The 22,372-nt window shown below is 39.5% G+C and overlaps 1 long non-coding RNA gene across 1 annotated transcript; it reads right to left on the reverse strand.

Moving 5' to 3' along the window:
* Window positions 1-5,596: 5,596 nt before the first annotated feature.
* On the reverse strand, window positions 5,597-16,322 carry LOC132599260 (uncharacterized). The gene is made up of 4 exons (XR_009566789.1): window positions 14,827-16,322; window positions 14,628-14,737; window positions 9,582-10,310; window positions 5,597-6,055 (listed from the first exon to the last, which is right to left on the reverse strand). It is a non-coding gene; the product is annotated as an uncharacterized LOC132599260 (long non-coding RNA).
* Window positions 16,323-22,372: the final 6,050 nt, after the last annotated feature.

The following is a 22,372-nucleotide window of genomic DNA, read 5'->3' on the forward strand; positions in this document are numbered from 1 at the left end:
TGCATGGGAACAACATCACATAACACCTCATCGTGATTCTTCCCAACCGTGAATTTGATGATAGCTTGCCGAGTCACTTTTAATTCACCACATTCATTAAGCCATTGAAGTTTGTAAGGGTTTTCATGGCGAGTGGTGGGAAGTTTCAAGAAATCAACAAGAGTGGTACTAGCAACATTGGCACAACTCCCACTACCAACGATCATGATGCTAGTTTTTTTTATTAATGATGTACTTAGAATGGAAAAGATTTTCCCGTTGACTTGGGTCATCCATTGATTTGCTTATCATGGTCCTCCGCACCACATAGAGAGCTACAATAGGCTCATCATCACCCTCTACACCATCCCCTTCACTATCATGTCCCTCATTTTCATGATCAACATCTTCATCACCATCCTCACATTCTCCCTCATCATCACTATAAGTTTCTCTCACATAGAATGCTCTCCGATTTGGGCATTCACTCGCCCTATGACCAAAACCATGACACTTAAAGTATTGAATAGGAGTTTTTGTACCTCCTTCTTTTGTAGCATACCTTGGAGGTTGCTTGTCACTTGGCTTCTCAACTTGAGCACTTTTTTCAATAGGCTTTTTGGTGTCTTGCATGGAACCTTTGTTCTTTTGCCAATTGGAGAAAGAGGAAGAAGTTCCCTTTTCCTTGTTGTTGTTCCATGAGCTCACATATCCCCTTGATTTGTTGGTTTTGTCATCTTTGAGACCATTTTCGACTTCAATAACACCTTCAAGCGTTTCTTGAATGTTCCTATAGTTATGAAGCCTCATTTGGGAGGTGATGTCACTATTCAACCCGGCCCGGAACCGAATCATTTCTTGCACGTCTTCTTCTTGAAAACCAATCCTCATCTTGACATGGAATTCATGAAAGTATTCTTCCACACTTCTCTTGTCTTGTTTCAAGGTGTACACCTTCTTGAGTTGTTCTTGCTTATATCGCTCGGTGACATAATTGTTCCGCATGATTTCTTTAAGATCACCCCAAGTGGGTGGCATTAGAAAATTGACCATTCTACGAGCCCTCGATTGAATCTCCCACCATGTTGAAGCATAACCCTCAAATTGAGCAATGGCATAGGTAGTCTTTTTCACTTCGGACATGTCATTTGTTTCGAATATCCTATCACATTGCTTAACCCATTCAAGAAAGACATCGAGATCACAAGCTCCCTTGAAAGGGGGAAGCGTCATCTTAATAGAATGGAGACTCGTGTCTCATCCTCCCCCATGGCCATGATGTTACTCATATTCACCATCAAAATCATAACCTTGGCGATCTCGCCCTTGGTACCCTTCACGATCTTGGTACCCTCCTTGCCTACCCATATGAGGTTAATAGCCGTGTCTTCCACCTCTACCTCGGTTTCCACCTTGTGCTTGCCCCGTTGGCCCATCCTTTGGTTCCTATACTGATACAATTTGAGTGGCATCAAGACCTTTTACAAGGAGCCAAGTGAGGGAACTTCAAGCTATGCAAGCATTGTTCATGAGAAGGGACGTACTTGAATACATTGTAGCACCTTCCAGGGGATTTCAACTGTTCATGATAGCATGGGAGGATTATTTGGAGAAGAGGGTTGAAGATGGCCATGCTTGCAATGTGGCTATTACTTGAAGATTTGCAAATTCAAGCTTTGTTCCCAAAAGAAGACACCCAAACAAGGTCCTTACTTCATTAAGGGTAAAAGTGTAATAATGTAGTTATCTTATTTTGAGATTTATTATAAACAGTAGTTTCTTTCATTTGGAAGACTTAGACTATTTTGAATATTGATATTTGGTATTGTAAAACTCTTCAGAGTTGAGAGCTTGTGAAGCCTTAGATTGTGTAATTGTTGAGAGGAAAGGTTGCTTGGGATTCAAATTGTCACGACCTGACTAGGGGCCGCGACGAGCACCCGGTGCTAGCCCACCCGGGCACGCCTTTAACTTACTCTTATGCTTACATCTAGGTGAGCCACACAATTAAACATGCATTTCCATTCATTCGTCAAACTAGTCCCATTGGACGACATTACCATTATATCATAATTTGCATTTATGCCACATCAATGTATATGGGCCAACGTGGCCGACAAAATGATATACAAAACATAGGCCAACAAGGCTAGACATATCTAAACATATATACGTAACTACGAGCCTCTAAGAGAGTATGACATATAACATGGGCGGGACAGGACCCCGCTATGCCCATAATCAAATACACAAAAGAATAAGTACCCAAAAGCTATGGCTCCGAAGGAAATGGAGCTCTGCTATGCAATCTCGGAATAAGCAGCTAAGGATCAAGTCTGTCTCCCTGTACACCTGCGGGCATGACGTAGCGTCCACAAACAAAAAGACGTCAGTACGAAGAATGTACTGAGTATGTAAAGCATGATCAACATCGATATATGTGCATAATGAACAACATATGAAATAGCATAGGAGGGGAGACATTAATATCATCGTCATAGCACTTACCTGCCTTTCGTAAGGACTTTCCATTTTTCATACGTATTTTTACACCTACAGCATCATCAGTATTCCATAATAGTACTCGTACCATACTTGTGCTCATATTCGTATACATGTCCTTATTCGTATTCTTATACATAGTTTTATCACATTCATATTCATATTATATACATAGTCATTTACATAGCATACCCGACCTCATAGGATCGGTGTTTCATACATACTTGGCCAATCAAGGCTCAAGGTTGCTCATACCTGGCCCTACCAAGGCTTCAGGGTTATCCGTACTATCTGCAGAGGTGTGCGCGCGTTTCATAATCGTATCCATACTTTATACATAATCATATACATATATCCTACCCGGCGTTATAAGCTCGGGGTGTCATTATTGCCTTTCATAGGCACATATAAGTATAATAGACCGTAGGCACCTTTAGCATCATTATTATTATCATCGTCATCACTACCGTCATCATTTTCGCTACGTCTATATCTTAGGCTTACTCGTCATATGGGGTGCGTAGTACAATCGTAGTACATATCGAGGATCGTGAGCTTATGAGCTCGGAATGTCAATCATTTGAATACAACATACTCATATAGAGGATTTAAGAGTTTGGCCAAGGAACCATGCCTTATGAAAGAAGGGTTAGCCTTACATACCTTTTCGTCGGACTATTCTATACTTGCACGTTTCCTTCTAATGCTAGCGTCTATACCTTTATTAATATCAAAACAATGGCCATTAGTCATTCACATCATCCACATTATCTAGATTTCTCAATTTGCTTCTAATTCACCCATATTTATGGTCATAACTTCCAACTTCATCCATTCGTCTAAAGTGTCGGGCTCATGATCTTAATACCATTTATAGCACATTCATGTCACAACGCAACAACATTCATAATGCAATTCAAACTATTTCTCAAAATGTCACTATTCATCATTCATGACCTAGTTGACTATATTTTCTACAATCCATGTATTTTAATTCTCCAATACCTTAAACATCATGTAACAATCATGAATCTTACCTTAGAAGTTGTAGGAACAAGCTTTGGTTGATAATACTCCTCTCTGAGCAAAACTCTAGTTTTTCTCCATTTGGATTTCTTGACTTGGATGATCTTTGATGATTCCCTTACTTTTGATTCACTTATTTAATGTTGTTGATCCTCAAATATCCTTGAAAACTTGTGTAATAAATGAAGAGAGAAGTTTTAGAGAGAAGTGGTGTAATGTTGTAATGAAATAAAACAAGTGTTGGTCCCTTTATTTAATGAATTGTAAAATCTGTGCTGAGGTGAACAGTGGTCGTCCATCATGGTTTACGACCCGTATTGCAGTTTACGGACCGTCCCCTGCGATCGTATTTAACCATTTCCAGAACCAGAAGCTTTGGCTGCATGCATGGTGATTTACGACCATGGTTTACCGGCCGTAAATCACTTTACGGTCCGTCCTCCAGGTCGTATTTTACCATTTCTCAACTGGGCAGAAAGTTGAAACCTTTGCATGGCATTTTACGACTGCCAGTTTACGGACCGTATACCAATTTACGGTCCGTATTCTGCACTTTACGACCACTGGGCAGATTTCAAATCTGCAACTTTTCATATTTCTTTGGACTTCTCATTTTAATCACCCACGTCCATGCACATGCATTGCTTACCTTATATCTCATCTTAACTTAGCCAACTTTCTCATCTTACATCGGATACCTTCGAAATTTTGCCTAAGGTCATCAAACGTCGTTTCTTGCTCATGGACATCATGCACTCATATTCATCACTAGTTCATTCACTTGCGTACCAACGGAAAATTTTCCGAGGCGTAACACAAATCCCTTGAGGTCTTCCTAGGAATTTTGTGCTTCTTTTATTCTTAACTTAGAGGTCTTAGTTTTTCTATAACTTTGGTTGCTAAATTAGGTCTTAAGTTGTGTCAAATTATCTATCCTTTTCTTTTCTTGCATTTTATTTCTATTTTCGTTCTTAATTTTGCATCAATTGGTTTCAAAGCTTGGATTAGATTTGTTCTATCAAATCTAGCCTAGGGTTTGTTACTATTTAAAAAAAAACAATTCGAAAATAAAAAAAAATGTTTCAAACCCTTGTTTGTTGTTGATTCTAGTGTTAGATTTGAGTTCCTTAGAGTTTTAGGGTTTCAAATCCGAAGTTTCGAGTCATTTCAAGTTGTTTTGAGATTTTCACCATTGTTGAGTTGAAGAACTTGAAAATGGGTCTTGTTGATTTGGGTGAAATTAGGACTTGAAACTTATTGGGCTTTGTTCTACAAGTCTTGGGGAGTCTAAATCTGAATTTTGAAGGAAAAACAAGTTGATTTGAAGGTAGTTGGAAATTTGAAATTGTTGGTGTTCTTGAAGATCTTCAAATCTTCATAGGGAAGAAGACTCTCCAAATGGGCATTTAATCCAAAGTTTTCAAGTCAAGATTTGGGAAAAGTGTTTTTCTACCCCAAAGGGGTAAATACTAGGTTGAGTGGGCCTAGGAACGTCATCAGATCCAAGAAATTTGGTCCAAACTTTGAGAAGTTCGAGATCAACACGAAAATCGCTAAAGCTGGGAACATTGCAAATTACGGACCGTAATCTGGGGTCATAAACTTGGATCTTGAAATTGTAGCTCACTGGAATTTGGCAACATCGTTAAATACGGACCGTAAACCACAATACGGACAGTAAATCACAATACAGACCGTATTCCCTAACCGTATACAAGGACCAAGGATTGGGGCATTCTGCCTAGGAAAGACATCGATAAATTCGGACCGTAAAACAAAATACGGCCCGTATCTTGTGGGTCGTAAAAGGCAAGGAGCATTCTGTTTTGGGCATCTCTAAATACGGACACGAATTACGGACCGTAAACCACAATACGGACCGTAAACCACAATACGGACCGTATTTTGTCAAGCTCAAACCGTATACTCAAGGTACCATTTCAATTCCAAATTTCATTTCAACCCACTTCCATTTCTCCAAAAATTCTTGATCCTTAGTTGTTGGTCTTGTGTCCATAGTCCTTTGGTAGGGAACAAAAAAAAAGTATAGAAATTTTAAAATTTTCATTATTTCAAATTGATACCTTGGATCATTTGGGACATCAATGTCACACCCCAATTCCGATAGGGCATGATGGGCACCCAACTCTTACTTAGAGCTGAGCGAACCCTCTGGCATTCACATAACGAAATTGGATATATAAAAAAAATCAAAAATATAATAAAGTACTTTCCGTCAAACCATAGAAATTTACGAATGATACTCAATGAATCAAAAACCGATTAAGTAAAGCTGACGTATCGGCCTACATGGTCGCTTTACTCAATGCATGACATCTTAAATACTAACCACAGGACACTGTCTGCAAAGTCTCTAAGAATAAACACCTGAATCATATGAGTCGGGACTCGGCCCCGATGTACCCATACACACATATGATAACCATAATGACTCGGCACTGCTCCAGGAAGAAAATGGAGTTTGCCAATCCCAGCTGATAGCCAACCATCCTAGCTGAATACTTTTTACCTGCAAAACAATCTGGGACTATGTGGCATGAACACAGCACCCCCAAGCAAAGAGACGTCAGTTCGAACAATGTACCGAGTATGTAAGGCAGCAGTAATCATAAAGAATGAGACATAAGCCATAATGAAAGTATGAGAAACCACCTGTAATATGAATAGCCCCGAAGGCAGAGAATAACCATGTAAGTAGCCCTAAAGGCAATGACTAGAAATGTAAATATATACCATACTCGGCCCTTTAGTAAGGGACTCGGTGAAATATAAATATATACCGTATCCGGCCCTCTAGTAAGGGACTCAGTGAAGTAATCATATAATATATATATATATATATATATATATATATATACCATACCCGGCCCTCTAGTGAGAGGCTCGGTGAAATAATCATATATATACCGTACCCGGCCCTCTAGTGAGGGACTCGGTGAACAATGCAATAAAACTGTGCACGAATACATACCCGGCCCGGGACTCGGTGAACGATATATTAAAGCATGCACGAGTAGAATATCATTGTTATATCCCGTATTTTTGTACGTTGGATTACTCGTAAGCTAATTGACATAAGTTCGAGGACAAGATTATTTTTGAGATATGAGACAAGGACTTTTTAATCCCGATTTTAATAAATGCACGATCTGCCAATTAATTGCAATTAGGGTGGAAATATTAGTGAAGATTAGGGATTAATTAATAGCCATGCTCAGATTATTAATGGGGATTAAGGATTTATTTAAGTTAATTACACCATTTGAGTGGGCCCCACCCGACTTAATAATTAAAAAATAGCATGAATGATGACATGCCAAGTGGGCGGGGGGGGGGGGGGGGGGGTATGTGTCAACAAGGCTGGATGCCTATATATACATGTTGATGACTCACTAATACACATTCATCTTCACAACAAGTTCATTTGAAGCAAGGATCATGAGCAGCCATGGCTGCCAAGCTCACGCCAGCCTTGGCTTAAAATTTTTTTAAAATTAAATCCCAAAGATGCTTTACATGTTCAAGGAGGCAGCAACATAAGGATATTGAATAGAGGAAGAAGAAGTGGTGCAATTGGTGCAAGTGATTGTAGGATTTATCCTAATTAATTAAGGTTTCATACTTTATTTACTTTCATTGTTTTCATTTTCATAGTTATCTATAGCAGCTAATTCTCCTTTTACCATGACTTTCTTGCTTTGTTATTCCTTGCTTTCATATTGTTTTCGATACGCTTGATCATATCTAACTTTTTGTCTTTTCCTCTCTTTGTCTCCTCTCTTGAGCCGAGGGTCTTTCGAAAACAGCCGCCCTACCTTTCAAGGTGGGGGTTAGGTCTGCGTACACTCTACCCTCCCCAGACCCCACATAGTGGGATTATACTGGGTTTGTTGTTGTTGTTGTTGTTGTTGTTGTAGGTATTTGGTTTGATTTTGAGTTTATGTCATGTATCCATATAAAGTATGAGAATGCTTCGCTATATGCGAGATATTTTATGAATAAAATATTAAGTTTATGTTAAGAATTAAATTTTATTACTTTTAGTTCAATAACTTCAGTTAATCAAATATATATGTATATATGTCATAATCCACATTTATCGACCGTACCCCAGCATCCTTACCCACTATCAGATCCATACTTCCAAATCCTAAAATTTTATGTAATGAAATCTAACCTCTAGATCTGCACCAGTATACCCCCACCTGAGTCCGAGCAACACCAGCCGAGTCTGCATGAGCATCTATCTAGAAGAGTGCAAAAGAAAAATGTTGTTGACCGTATTATACTTGTGTACTTCTGTTTCAGAATTTGTGAGAGTTGTTGCCTAATAGCCACACATGTATGAATTGACAGATGAATTTGCTTAAGAAACTTCATCGGGTTGACCAGCATGCTCGTTGGTGATTGTAAGGAAGAGAAGTGACTATAATTTTGAGTGTAGACCACTTGGTGTGGCCGAACATTTTCATGATTGGCTCATTGTGAACTATGGAGATGCTTAGAGGACAGAGATGTACCTGTAGCGTACACTAGGGTGATCAAGGACATGTATGAGGGAGCCAATACCAGGGTAAGGACAGTGGGAGGAGACTCGGAGCACTTCCCAGTGGAGATGGGGTTGCACCAAGGATCAGCTCTTGGCCCATTTTTATTTGCTCTAGTGATGGATTGTCTGACGCGGCGAATTCAAGGTGAGGTGCCATGGTATGTTATTTGCGGATGACATAGTCTTGATCGACGAGACACGCAGCGAAGTGAACGCTAAGCTGGAGGTTTGGAGACAAACTCTGGAGTCTAAAGGGTTCAAGTTGAGTAGGACCAAGACAGAGTATATGGAGTGCAAGTTCAGTGACATGACACATGAGTCTGGCGTGGAAGTGAGGCTTAGTACCCAGGTCATCCCAAAGAATAGAAGTTTCAAATATCTCGGGTCTATTATACAAGAAAATAGGGATATTGACGATGATGTCTCACATCGTATTGGCGCAGAGTGGATGAAATGGAGGCTTGCTTCAGGAGTGCTGTGTGATAAGAAGGTGCCACCAAAACTTAAAGGCAGGTTCTACAAAGTGGTTGTGAGACCGACCTTGTTGTACGGGGCAGAGTGTTGGGCAGTCAAGAGCTCTCACGTCCAAAAGATGAAAGTTGCGGAAATGAGAATGTTGCGATGGATGTGTGGGCACACCAGGCAAGATAGGATTAGGAATGAAGATATCCGGGATAAGGTTGGAGTAGTATCAGTGGAGGACAAGATGAGGGAAGCGAGGCTGAGATGGTTTGGGCATGTGAGGAGGAGAGGCACAGATGCCCCAGTGCGGAGGTGTGAGAGGTTAGCTATGGATGGTTTCAGAAGAGATCGGGGTAGGCCGAAAAAGTATTGGGGAGAGGTGCTGAGACAGGACATGGCGCAGGTTCAGCTTACTGAGGACATGACCTTAGATAGGAGGTTTTGGAGGACTCAGATTAGGGTAGAAGGCTAGTAGGTAGTCGTTGTTTCGATCTATAGTCTATTTTCCTTTGTTTCTTGCTACTATATGTGGTTTCTTGTACTTCGATTATCTTATTTATCTGTGGTAGCTACTGCTCCCTTTTTTCAGATTGCTTTATTTTGACTTATTTGCTTTCCTTAGTTTCATTTGCATTCTGCTTTGAACTGCTTGTGCTTATCTAACCTTTCTCGTTGTGGTTTCTCTTAAGCCGAGGGTCTTTCGGAAACAGTCTCCCTGTCTTCCGAGATAGGGGTATGGTCTGCGTACACTTTACCCTCCCCAGACCCCACATTGGGGGATTTCAATGGGTATGTTGTTGTTGTTGTTGTATTTTAGCAACCACACAAAACCATCAACTTTTAGCAGTTTATATGAAGAGCAAAATCAACAAAAAGCAGAAAAAACTAAGAGATTGATTTAGGCAAGTCCATGACTATTTCAATTCTTGGATGATTCTAATTGTTTAGTAATCAAAACTTTAAAATTTTTTGGTCCTAGCATTGGGTAGTTTGTTCATTATATGCTATCAGGCGGCAGAGCTGTAAAACAGGAGCAACTCACAAGATGTGCTAGTTGATAATGAAGATCAACATGGAAATGAATGATGATGCCTTTTCCTTGATATTTTTACATTTTGCTGTCATTTTGTATAAGCTCAGGGAAAAAGATATCTGATTCAAAACGAGAAAACAGAAAAGTTAGTAATCTATTAGTCCCAGCAATTCTTTTAGACAGTGAGTTGAGTTAACTGTACCCTTACAAATGGTTTTGCAGTGATAAGAAATTCATTTGTTCTCAGCGGGCTACTGCTCTCATTTTCTAGGCGGAGAAGCTACGGCACGGTGAAGCACTGACTTTGCAGTTTACTCAATCCTACTAGAAATTCAAACTTGTGGCAGCACTTCCGTGTAACAAACCTCATTTTGAACATTCCAATTCCATCAAGAAGAGTACCTTATCACATTTGTCAAAATATACCATAAGTGACCGAAGTCCTCAAGCTGCACCACTAATACCTCAAACCATTTTCGGCTGACCAACCTGAATCCATGAGTCGGAGAATGTGGTTTCTTTAAAATCAGCATCTTTAACTCATCTTGTGACGTCTACCAGGCTATGTCACTGCCTTTCTGTAGGCCCTTCTCTGTTCCCTTGGTTTTTCATCTTCTCTGTTCCCTTGGTTTTTCATTCTCATTCCACATACTATTCCTTGCATACATTTTTGAAAGCAAAAAATGAACTACATCATCTAGAAGGTCCGACTGGAGTACCCTTTGAGAAGCTAAATTACTGTTCAAACATTGTCAAAATTACTTCAGGCACTCAGCAAGACCCAATATATAGAAACAGTTTAACTTGTCATTCTCATTAGAGGGGAACTCGCTAACTAATTTCCACACATTTGCATGATAATGGTTCTATGGTGAGGTTAAATGGAGTGGCATGGTCAGTCATGATTCATATAACCGACCCTAACTTGCTTGGGATTGAGGCGTTGTTTTGTTGTTGTTATTTTACACTGGCATGACAAAAAAAAAAAAAAAAAGAGCCTATTAAACAACTATAGTGCATTTGCACTTACAGCGTCCTTCAGAGGAATTTCATCGAACAACATAGCTGCATTCTTGGTAAAAAATGACTTGGCAAACAAATCAACCAAAGTAGAGCACAAATATAGGCTTAAAAGCAAACCAGAATATTCATGTAAAAGGGCATGAATCATTTGAACCAAAGTTGAAGTTTTGAAGGCAAGATGAAGATATGTTACAGAGATATACCTGTAGCGACCAACAAACACCATTATGCATGGAAGAGAAGTGATGTAGAGCTAGAGCATCGAAAACATTTTGTAAATAATGGGGAAAGTATTGAATTTAATAGCAAAGGGTTTTTTGGGCTGAGGATCTTGAAGAAGCTGTTGTTAGGAAAGGCAAGTTTGCGCATGTAGATATCATATGAGTTTGATATGATGGTCAGAGAAGAAGTTGACATTCCTATTCTAATTGCTGATAGTGAAGATTTATTTCGTGGGCACCATCGGTAAACTATAGCACCTTAAGTAACATGGCTTTGTCTTCCAACTAATCGTCAAATATTGATAACTTAAGGACATATTAGTTGAAGATAAAGGCCCTACCTTTTCCCTGAAGTTGGAACATAGCATGCCTCACATCAAATTGCTAAAGAAGAGATGTATCTTTGAGTGATCAACGTACACCTAGATATTTCTTGTCATTAACATAGTTTTCTAGTAAAGTAATTTTTTTTTTAACAAAAAAGTAATATCCATCAACAGACATCAGTAGAACAAAGGGAAGTGGGATGTTCCAGCCCTCCAAGTGTTTTCTAGCTCGGTCCTGAACTTAATCCAAAACATTCCTAGTTGATAGCATATACTATGAAGGTTTAGGAACCCGTTCCTAAGATTATAACAAACAAACACCTGATCTTAGGAATTCCTAACAGAACCAACTGACTTACAAATTTGACTAATTACGGGAATTAAATTATGTCTTAGGCTTTGAACAACAGAGATATAGCAAACTTTAAAAAATTGAAAAAGATGAAAGAGGATAAAGGTGAACTTTAGCTCCTCAATGGAAAAGATGAAGAAAAAGAGAACAATTCCTAACTGCTTGGTCTAGTTGGTCTACATCTATAAGAAAACTCTACCAGGTAACATGAACTCTAGGTATTTAGATTTTAGGCGTTGAAGTATGTAAAACACAACATGTTATGGGTTTCGAATTAATAACCTGCAAACAAGCAACATTAGTTTTTCTTTGTGTGCTAATAACATAAGTTACTCACACAACCACTATTTTTGGTAACTTGCCAGTAAATACATACAGTTGTACTAATAAATATTTAGAAAAAAGTTGATCAAAATTGAGTACAATTGTTGATCCCACATATCATAAGTCATTTTAATCAGATGGATTAAACAACTTCGTGGATCAGAATTATCCAAGTTTTCCTGTTCAAAAAAAGAATTCTCCAAGTTTTTCAGCTGGTTGAGAGAAATTCTAATAAATCAAGCCAGAGAGACAGAGATTTGTTATAAAAAGAGCAGAAAAAGAAAATTTCTAATGGGGTATGTTTATTAATGTCACTCCTTTCATATATTGAATTAATTAACATACACTTTAACATGATGGAAGCTCCAATTCCCGAGTTATGGAGAAAATGGAGTCTTGTAAAGAATATTGAAAACCCAATTGGCTAAAGAATGAATCTGAACGGATTTAATTTGCTTAAGAATGTGTTGTATTTCTTTTAGACATCAACTAGTGAAAATTACATTCAAAATTGAGATCTACTGATGCAGCTGACAGTAGCCCCTCTATCTAATTTTCAGTAATATGGTACAAATAATGTATCTCCTAATTCCACTACTGTACAAGCTGAATATCCTGTTCTATACAAAACTGTGAAAGGAAACGCCTCAGATCCTACTCAATTGAGAAGTAAGATCAGTGAACACATCCTCGCTACAGGGAATTGTGAGTCCACCCAGTAGATGATTAAAGCCAAAAGCTTCCTCAGCTTGACTAAGCAAGTCTTGAAATAGAGGTTCGCTCAAGAATGATAGGGGGATAACAAATCTCTTTTTCTGCTTCTCCCCAACATAAACAACAAAGTGGCCCTTTGGAACATCTCCAGTTGTAGAAGACTTCTTGATTATACGAGGCATACGGATAGCCATGGTCGTTATGATCTTGATGAGAAAATAAGGAACGGAAGAATTAGTAAGGACCCTGAAAGCAGAGAAAAGCTTTGTATGGTTTCAAATTTTGCTGAGAGCTGTTATGGTATACCCTTCTTTGGATGTGTTTATATAGGCCAATCATAAGTCGTCAAACCCCACTGATATATGAATGGCCATTCTGTGGACACTGCTATCCGAAAAAAAATGGGGCATTCTGTGGACACCAGCTAAAGACAGTAGCACCTGAAGTATCACATGGTTTTGTCTTCCAACTCATTGTCATACTATTTATACAATGAGACTAGTCTAAAAGCAGAAGGTCCCACTGATGATCACAACAAAGAACAGATGGAAACTTCATCTTCTTGAAAAAATGGTTTAGCTAGGGACCACCTCTAGCCATTTTTTGATGTTAAATCAACAACTGGTAGTCAGATTCGCGAATATATGAAGGCATATCCTGATAATTTTAGACGAAATTTTATCATCGATAATGCCAAAGCAATGGCTCAGGATACAAGTTGGTATTTATGACAAAAAACTATTTAGGGTTCCAAGCTATGTTGCTCGGACCCTTCACTTTTGCTGCCGTACCCGTGTCCGACACGACACCGACACCGACACCGGATTCGTGTCGGATCTGGTCAAACGACATTGGATACTTTGACCAAATCCATGGACCAATCTGAGAAAAAAATTGAGGCTAAATTGAAAGAAACGGAGAGCTCTTGAAGAGTGGACGCTTATTGTATCTAGAAGAGTTTCAAGTTAATTAAAAATTAAAATTTAATTATAAATGAAACATAACTATAAAAAATTATTTTTGTTTTTTATTTCTAGGCATAGATTTAGTTATTTTTCTTATAATTTTGAATTATTTTAGCCGAATCCCCGCACCCGTATCCGCACCTAGATCCGTACCCCCGAATCTTAAAATTTAGATTATGCCGAATTCGACCTCTAGATCCGTACCCGTATCCGACACTCGACACCGAGTCCGAGCAACATAGGTTCCAAGTGGTGCTGTAGTTGAAGACTTGGAGAATACTTATACAATGGTCAAATTGTGACGATTATTGTTATTGGAAATAAATAAGAATTGTATAAGGTTAGAATATTTCTCCAGTTTCATTTATTAATAAGGTCATAGGTAACGCAATGTTTGTGGTCAAAGAAAAACAAAACCACCAGTGTCTACTTGTGTTGTGCCAATGCTGACCATTGGTGGACCTCAGCACTAATTTTGTGGGAAACAAGCAAGAGAAGAACACAGAAGCTTATCTTTAATCTGGTGAGTAATTATGATAATAGAGTGGTGCTCATCATACGACGAACATGCTGGCTTAAATTAGTCAGCAATTGACGCAGTGCACCTTTAAGTGATCAGATTGTATATATATCCAACAATAAGTTGACTTTGAACAGAACTTCACTAGGAATCTAAATTATACCAAATTTATCATTCTAAATATTTATGAACAGCCAGAACTATGGCCTGTATGGTACTAAGGACAAAGACCTCAAAAGGTACAGTAAAACTAAAAGAGTTCTGGACAGGGGGAAATAGCCTCTGAATGATCCGTGAAATTAATTTAATCAGGTGACTGAGAATAACAGGCTTCTTAGTGCCTAATTCATCCTCAGGCTACATTTTCATAATTGAAAATTTAGCAACCACACAAAACTATCAACTCTTAGCAGTTTATATGAAGAGCAGAATCAACAAAAAGCAGAAAAAACTAAGAAATTGATTTAGCCAAGTGCATGACTATTTCAATTCTTGGATCATTGTAATTGTTTAGTAATCAAAACTTTAAATTGGTTTGGTCCTAGCATTAGTTAGTTTGTTCATTATATGGTATCAGGAGTCAAAGCTGTAAAACAGAAGAGCAACTCACAAGATGTGCGGCTGATAGTGAACATCAGCATGGAAATGAAGGATGATGCCTTTTTCCTTGATATGTTTACATTTTGTTGGCGCTTTGTATAAGCTCGGGGAAAAGGAAATCTGATTCAAAAGGAGAAAACAGAGAAGTTAATAATCTATTCGTCCTGATAACAGCAATTCTATTAGACAGTGAGTTGAGTTAACTGTACCCTTACAAATGGTTTTGCAATGTTAAGAAATTCATTTGTTCTCAGCCTGTTACTGCTCTCATATTCTACGCGAAGAAACTACGGCACGGTGAAGCATTGTCTTTGCAGTTTGCTCAATCTTACTAGAAATTCAAACTTGTGGCAGCACTTCCATGTAAGAAACCTCATTATGAACATTCCAACTCCATCAAGAAGAGTCCCTTATCACATTTTTTGAAATATACCACAAGCGACCAAAGTCCTCTAACTGCACTACTAATACCTCAAACCATTTTCGGCTGACCAACATGAATCCATGAGTAGGAGAATGTGGTTCTTTAATATCAGCATCTTTAACTCATCTTGTGACGTCTACCAGGGTATGTCACTGCCTTTCTTTAGGCTCTTCTCTGTTACCTCGGTTTCTCATTCTCATTCCACATACTATTCCTTGCATACATTTTCGAAAGCAAAAAATAAACCACGCCATTTAGAGGGTCCAACTGGAGTACCCTTTGAGAAGCTAAATTATTGATTCAACATTGTCAAAATTATTTCAGGAACTCAGCAAGACCCCTACATAGAAACAGTAACTTGTCATTCTTATTAGAGGAGAAATTGCTAACTAATTTCCATACACTGGCACGACAATGAGTCTACCATGAGCTTTAATGGATCGGCAAAGTCAATGAGGATTCATATAGCCGACTACAACTTGCTTGGGATCGAGGCATAACAGTACACTGGCCTGACAAATAAAGTCTATTAAACAATTATAATGCTCGGGACTGTGTATCACATACTTAATCAACATTCATATCCCAAGACTTACTACACCATCTGGTTTGGTTCCCTCCACTACCATGCCCTTAAGCAAACTAATCACTACTCTAAATCTATTGGCTACAAGCCTGGCCTTATATGAGATAGCTCTTTATAGCAACTTCTCTTAAACACCTCAGTTGTCATCCCCCTAATCAAAAGACTTATCTTCAATTTTGTAAGGGAGACATCGGCACGACATTGTAGTAATATTACTCCCTCCGTCCCAATTTAAGTGTCTCAGTTTGACTGAGCACGCAGTTTAAGAAATAAAGAGAGACTTTTGAATCTTGTGGTCTTAAATAAAAGATGTGTGTAGTCTTTTAAATGTTGCAGTCTTAAATTTGTCTTGGGATTGGAAAACTTACTAAATATAGAAAGAGGCATTCTTTTTGGGACAGACCAAAAAGAAAAGTAAGACACTTAAATTGGGACGGAGGGAGTATTATATTGAATAAGAATTGTAGTAGGGTATGGGGCCAAACTCGTCCCTTTTTTCCATTTTGGCACCTCAACTAAGTGTTGTTCCTATTGAACCCCTGAATTTGACCTTAAGTGTGTCTATCAAACACAATCCGACTTACATAACATATATGGTGAGTTTAATGTTTTTAGCCTTGCGTGTGAATGTCAATTCGCATCCTACGTCGAAAATTCAACCAATCAAAACACCCCACCCATTTTAATTATACACATCAGCGATGAAGTTTTGGTTTTGGTTTTTTAGTTTTTAGTTTTGGTTTCTTATTTTCAGTTGTTGATTTTTCAGTTTTATTTTCCAGATTTAGTTTTCAGTTTTCAGTTTTAGTTTCCAATTTTGATTTCTTATTTTCCAGTTTTGTTATTTGATTGGTTTAAGTGGTGGTTCTTCACTTGTATAACAGAGTAGCACACTTGTTCCTATCTAATGTGTATAATTAAAATGGTGGGGTGTTTTAATTAGTTGAATTTTCCAAGTAGGATGCGGTTGACATTCAAGCGCAAGGCTAAAAAAAATGAAACTCAACATATATGCTTTGTAAGTCAGATTGTGTTTGATAGACACACTTGAGGTCATGTTCAGGGGTTCAATAGGAACAACACTTAGTTGAGGTGTCAAAATGGAAAAAAGAAACAAGTCTAGGGGGCCGCATATGCATTAAGCCTTTCCAGTAACACATCCGTGAACCTGCTTACCCCATCCAGATGCAAAGATACCAATAAAAGAGAGAACTTTAATCCGTGTACAGGTTTAAAAATGGCATTTGCACATACAACATTCTTCTTCACAGGAATTTCATCGAAAAACTCAGGGGCATTCTGAAGAATTCAATTCCTAGCACTTTCTATGAAGCTTCCTCCAATCTATGAATGACAAGGGATGCTTCCTCACACCTAGGAGTCACCTTCTTCTCACCCACCATTGAAGCTTCCTCCAAGCTTCCTCACACCTTCCTCCTAGCTTCCTCCTACCTAGTTTTGGTCCTATAAATAGAGAGGCTTGTAAAGCTTTCTATTATCAGATATTAGATCATCACAGCACAACCAAGAAGAGTTGTGTAATATCCTTGAGAGATTTGTGAGGTGTCTTTTGAGAGTTTTTTTTTTTTGGAGCTTGTATGTCTCTTCTTTCTATTCTTGAAAGTAATAGAAGTATTTTTCTCTCATATTAGCTCGATACTTTAATTACCCCAACAAGTGGTATCAGAGCCTGGTTGAGCTTTTGATATTTATTTTTTTAGAAAAAAAAATGCTACTGTCTGAAAAATCGTCATTTTCAATTTTGCTCGGAATTGCAATCTGATTATACCATTGGATTTGTCTCGTCGAGAGGAGCAAACTGGTATTTTCCGGCAACTAACCGGCCACCGGAATCCACCGCACGGGCCACGCACGCGCCGGCGGGAAGGCATACACGCCGCACGTGCCAACCAAGGGAGGAAGACGAGCTGCGTCATCGCTGACGTCAGCAGAATGTCAGCGCCACGCCAGCCTGCGTCAGCTGCCACGTCACCGGTCAGTTTTGTAATTTTGAAAAAATAATTGCAGTTTGGTCCCTCAATTTTTGAAAAATTATACTTTCACCTATAATTTTTTCGAAAATTGTATTTTGACCCCGAAAGTGTCTACTCTACCAATTTCGGCCGTTACGGACACAACGGTGCTGCCCGTTTTTCGAAATTCTGCTCCGATTTTTCTCAAACAGAAAATCAAAATTATTTAGAAGGTGAAAATGACCATTGACGAGTCAACTTCATCTTCCGGAGCTATGATTATGCTCACGGCTACCAACTACACGCTGTGGAAACCTCGGATGGAAGATTTCCTCAGTTGTAAAGACCTTTTTGATCCAATAGAGCTGAAGGGTATTAATCCTGACCCGCCCAAGTCAATAGAGTGGAAGAAAATTAATAGAAAAACTATTGGTCAAATCCGACAATGGATTGATCATAGTGTCTTCCACCACGTTGCACAAGAAACTGACGCTTATGCCCTTTGGAAGAAGTTGGAAGACATGTACCAGGCCAAGACCGCTCGGAACAAGGCCCTTCTGATGAGGCGCCTTGTCAATATGAAGCTCGAAAGTGGAACTTCTGTTGCCGAACATACCAGTGAGTTCCAGAGTCTGGTAAATCAATTATCTTGTGTAGAAATGCCACTTGGAGACGAAATGCAATCTCTACTACTTCTTATTTCCCTTCCTGATAGTTGGGAAACACTAGTTGTTACTCTCAGCAACTCAGCCCCAGATGGCAAACTTACCATGTCTGTGGTCAAGGATGCATTGTTCAATGAAGAGGCAAGAAGGAAAGACATGAGCACAGATCAGACTCATGCCCTTGTGACGGAGAATCGAGGAAAATCACAAGGAAAACAACAAAGAAACAGTAGAGGGAAATGGCAAAGTAGAGGCAAAAGTCGGGGGAGATCATCGGATGGCCGGAAACCTTCTTATACCTGCCACCATTGCGGTATAGAGGGTCACATGAAGAAGAATTGCTACAAATGGCCAGAGGAGCGAGGCAAGAGCAATTCTCAACCGAAGAACAAGGGTGGTGAAGCGCTCATCACAATCTCAGGTGATGTAGCGTACTGTACTACCCATGATGAGACATGCCTTCATGTCACAAGAGAAGACACGGAATGGGTGGTAGATACTGCAGCATCCTACCACGTAACTCCCCACAGGTACTACTTCACAACATACAAAGCTGGAGACTTTGGAGCGGTGAAGATGGGTAATTCCAGTTCCTCTGGAATAGCCGGAATTAGTGATGTACAAATAAAGATAGGTACCGGAAGCACAATCACTTTGAAGGATGTCAGACATGTGCCAGATCTTCGGCTCAATCTCCTGTCAGTGGTATCTCTTGACAAACAAGGGTATGAAAACCATTTTAGCAGAGGCACATTGAAAATGTCAAAGGGCGTTTTTACAATCGCTCGAGGACATGTTTGTGGCACATTGTATAAAACGCATTTGAGAATTTGTACAGACAGCCTCAACATTGCAGAGGAGGCTTCTCAGGATTTATGGCACTAGAGACTCGGCCACATGAGCGAGAAAGGGTTGACTACCTTGATGAAGAAGAATCTTATCAATGTTGACAAGAACGCTGCACTGTGTCCTTGCAATCATTGTCTATTCGGTAAGCAACACAGAGTCTCATTTAATTTCACTTCAACAAAAAGATCAGAGTTGTTAAGTTTGGTACACTCTGATGTCTGCGGTCCTATGGAGGTTGAATCACTCGGTGGAAGCAGATATTTTCTGAATTTTATCGATGATGCTTCTCGGAAAGTGTGGGTGTATTTCCTGAAGACGAAGGACCGGGTGTTCGAGTGCTTCAAGTCATTTCACGTCTTGGTAGCACGTGAAACAGGAAAGAAGCTGAAATGTCTCTGATCTGATAATGGAGGCGAGTATACTTCCAAGGCGTTCGATGCATATTGCAGAGCATATGGCATTCGACATGAGAAGTCAGTACCACGCACCCCTCAGCACAATGGTGTTGCTAAAAGAATGAACCGGACTATCATGGAGCGTGTTCGGAGCATGCTGAACATGGCTAAACTTCCAAAGCCATTTTGGGAAGAAGCACTCAATACCGCATGTTATCTCATCAACCGATCACCTTCAGTACCACTCAACTTTGAAGTTCCAGAGAGGCTATGGACAGGTAAGGATCCTACATACTCACATCTTAGAGTATTTGGTTGTTCATCATATGCACACGTATCCAAAGAGCTCAGGCAGAAGCTTGATGCGAGAACTATACCATGCATTTTCATTGGCTACGGAAATGAAGAGTTTGGATACTGGTTATGGGATCCTAAGGAGAAAAAAAGTGATCAGAAGCAGGGACGTTGTGTTTCATGAAAATTTGACAATAGAAGACATTGAAAAATCCACGATGTCTCAGAAGTCAAATGAGGGTGCTCAAGTTTCAAATGAAGCACGAGAATTGTTCTTGAGAAATAATGACGAAGTGCCAGAAGAAAACTCAGAAGCAGAAGAAGATGAAGAGATAGAAGAGAGTACTGAGCAAGGGGAGCCACAACCCACCTCACCAGAACCATCACACGACACAGATAACGGTAGTTCTTCTCAGATGGTTCCAACTGCTCGTAGATCTGAATGAGGCCATATACCATCAAAAAGGTACTCATCATCTGAATACCTTTTTCTTACTGAAGATGGAGAACCGGAGAGTTTTCAAGAAGCTATGTCTCATAAGGATAAAGCAAAATGGCCGATAACAATGCAGGATGAGTTAGAATCTCTACAGAAAAATCAAACTTATGAGATCGTAGAACTTCCTAAAGGGAAAAAGGCAGTGAGAAACAAATGGGTGTTCAAGTTAAAGAAGGATGCAAGCGGACAAGTGGTGAAACACAAAGCTCGGTTAGTTGTCAAAGGGTTCCAGCAGAAGAAAGGAATTGACTTTGATGAGATCTTTGCACCAGTTGTCAAGATGACCTCAATCCGAGTTATACTTGGCTTGGCAGCAAGTATGAACTTGGAGCTTGAACATATGGATGTGAAGACAGCATTTCTTCACGGAGATTTGAAAGAAGAAATCTATATGCAGCAGCCAGAAGGTTTTGAGGTTTCAAGTGATAATCTCGTGTGCAAGCTATCTAAAAGCTTGTATGGTTTGAAGCAGGCACCAAGGCAGTGGAATAAGAAGTTTGACTCATGCATGAAGAGTCAAGGCTACAAGAAGACTACTACGGATGAGTGTGTATACATCAAGAGACTTCCAGAAGGTACCTTCATTGCTCTTCTACTATATGTAGACGACATGTTGATCGTTGGGAAAGATCAAATAAAGATAAACCAACTGAAGAAAGAACTCTCTAAGTCTTTTGATATGAAAGACTTAGGACCGGCTCAACAGATTCTTGGGATGCAGATCACTCGAGACAGGAAGAATCGCAAGTTATGGCTATCTCAAGAGAAGTACATTGAACGGGTACTTGAGAGATTGAACATGAATAATACCAAACCAGTTAGTGTTCCACTTGCGAATCACTTCAAGTTGAGCAAAAGAACATGTCCCACATCTAAGGAAGAGATCGGGGAGATGTCAGTGATGCCCTATTCTTCAGCGGTTGGAAGTCTGATGTATGCCATGGTATGCACACGGCTAGATATCGCTCATGCAGTGGGTACAGTGAGTCGTTTTCTCTCTAACCCCGGGAAGGAGCATTGGGAGGCAGTCAAATGGATTCTCAGATACTTGAAGGGTACCACGAAGTTATGTCTTTGCTACGGAGGAGATGATCCAGTCTTGGAAGGCTATACAGATGTCGATATGGCCGGAGATATTGATAGTAGAAAATCTACTTCAGGATATATCTACACTTTTGCAGGGGGGCTGTTTCTTGGCAATCAAGATTGCAGAAGTGTGTCGCTTTATCTACAACAGAAGCAGAATACATTGTTGCCGCTGAAGCTGGTAAAGAAATGTTGTGGCTAAAGCGCTATCTCCAAGAACTTGGGATCCAGCAGAAAGAGTACAAGATACATTGTGACAGTCAGAGTGCTCTAGACTTGAGCAAAAACTCCATGTACCATTCCCGTACAAAACATATTGATGTTCGGTATCACTGGATACGCGAGACGATTGATCAACAGCTGTTGAGACTACTGAAGATCAACACAAAGGAAAATCCATCAGACATGCTGACAAAGGTGGTGACACGAGATAAGCTAGAGCTATGCAGAGACATAGTCGGGATGCTTGTTCTGAATATGCCTGGAAGGGGAGAATTGAAGAATTCAATTTCCATGACATATCCAGTTACAAGCAAATTGAAGAATTCAATTCCTAGCACTTTCTATGAAGCTTCCTCCAAATCTATGAATGACAAGGGATGCTTCCTCACACCTAGGAGTCACCTTCCTCTCACCCACCATTGAAGCTTCCTCACACCTTCCTCCTAGCTTCCTCCTACCTAGTTTTGGTCCTATAAATAGAGAGGCTTGTAAAGATTTCTATTATCAGATATTAGATCATCACAGCACAAATAAGAAGAGTTGTGTAATATTCTTGAGAGATTTGTGAGGTGTCTTTTGAGAGTTTTTTTTTTTTTGGAGCTTGTATGTCTCTTCTTTCTATTCTTGAAAGTAATAGAAGTATTTTTCTCTCGTATTAGCTCGATAATTTAATTACCCCAACACATTCTTGGTAAACAATGACTAGGCATACGAATCAACCAAAGCAGAGAACACATACACGCTTAAAAGCAAACCAGAATA

Source organism: Lycium barbarum, chromosome 6, assembly GCF_019175385.1.
Source record: "Lycium barbarum isolate Lr01 chromosome 6, ASM1917538v2, whole genome shotgun sequence".
Lineage (NCBI taxonomy): Eukaryota > Viridiplantae > Streptophyta > Magnoliopsida > Solanales > Solanaceae > Lycium > Lycium barbarum.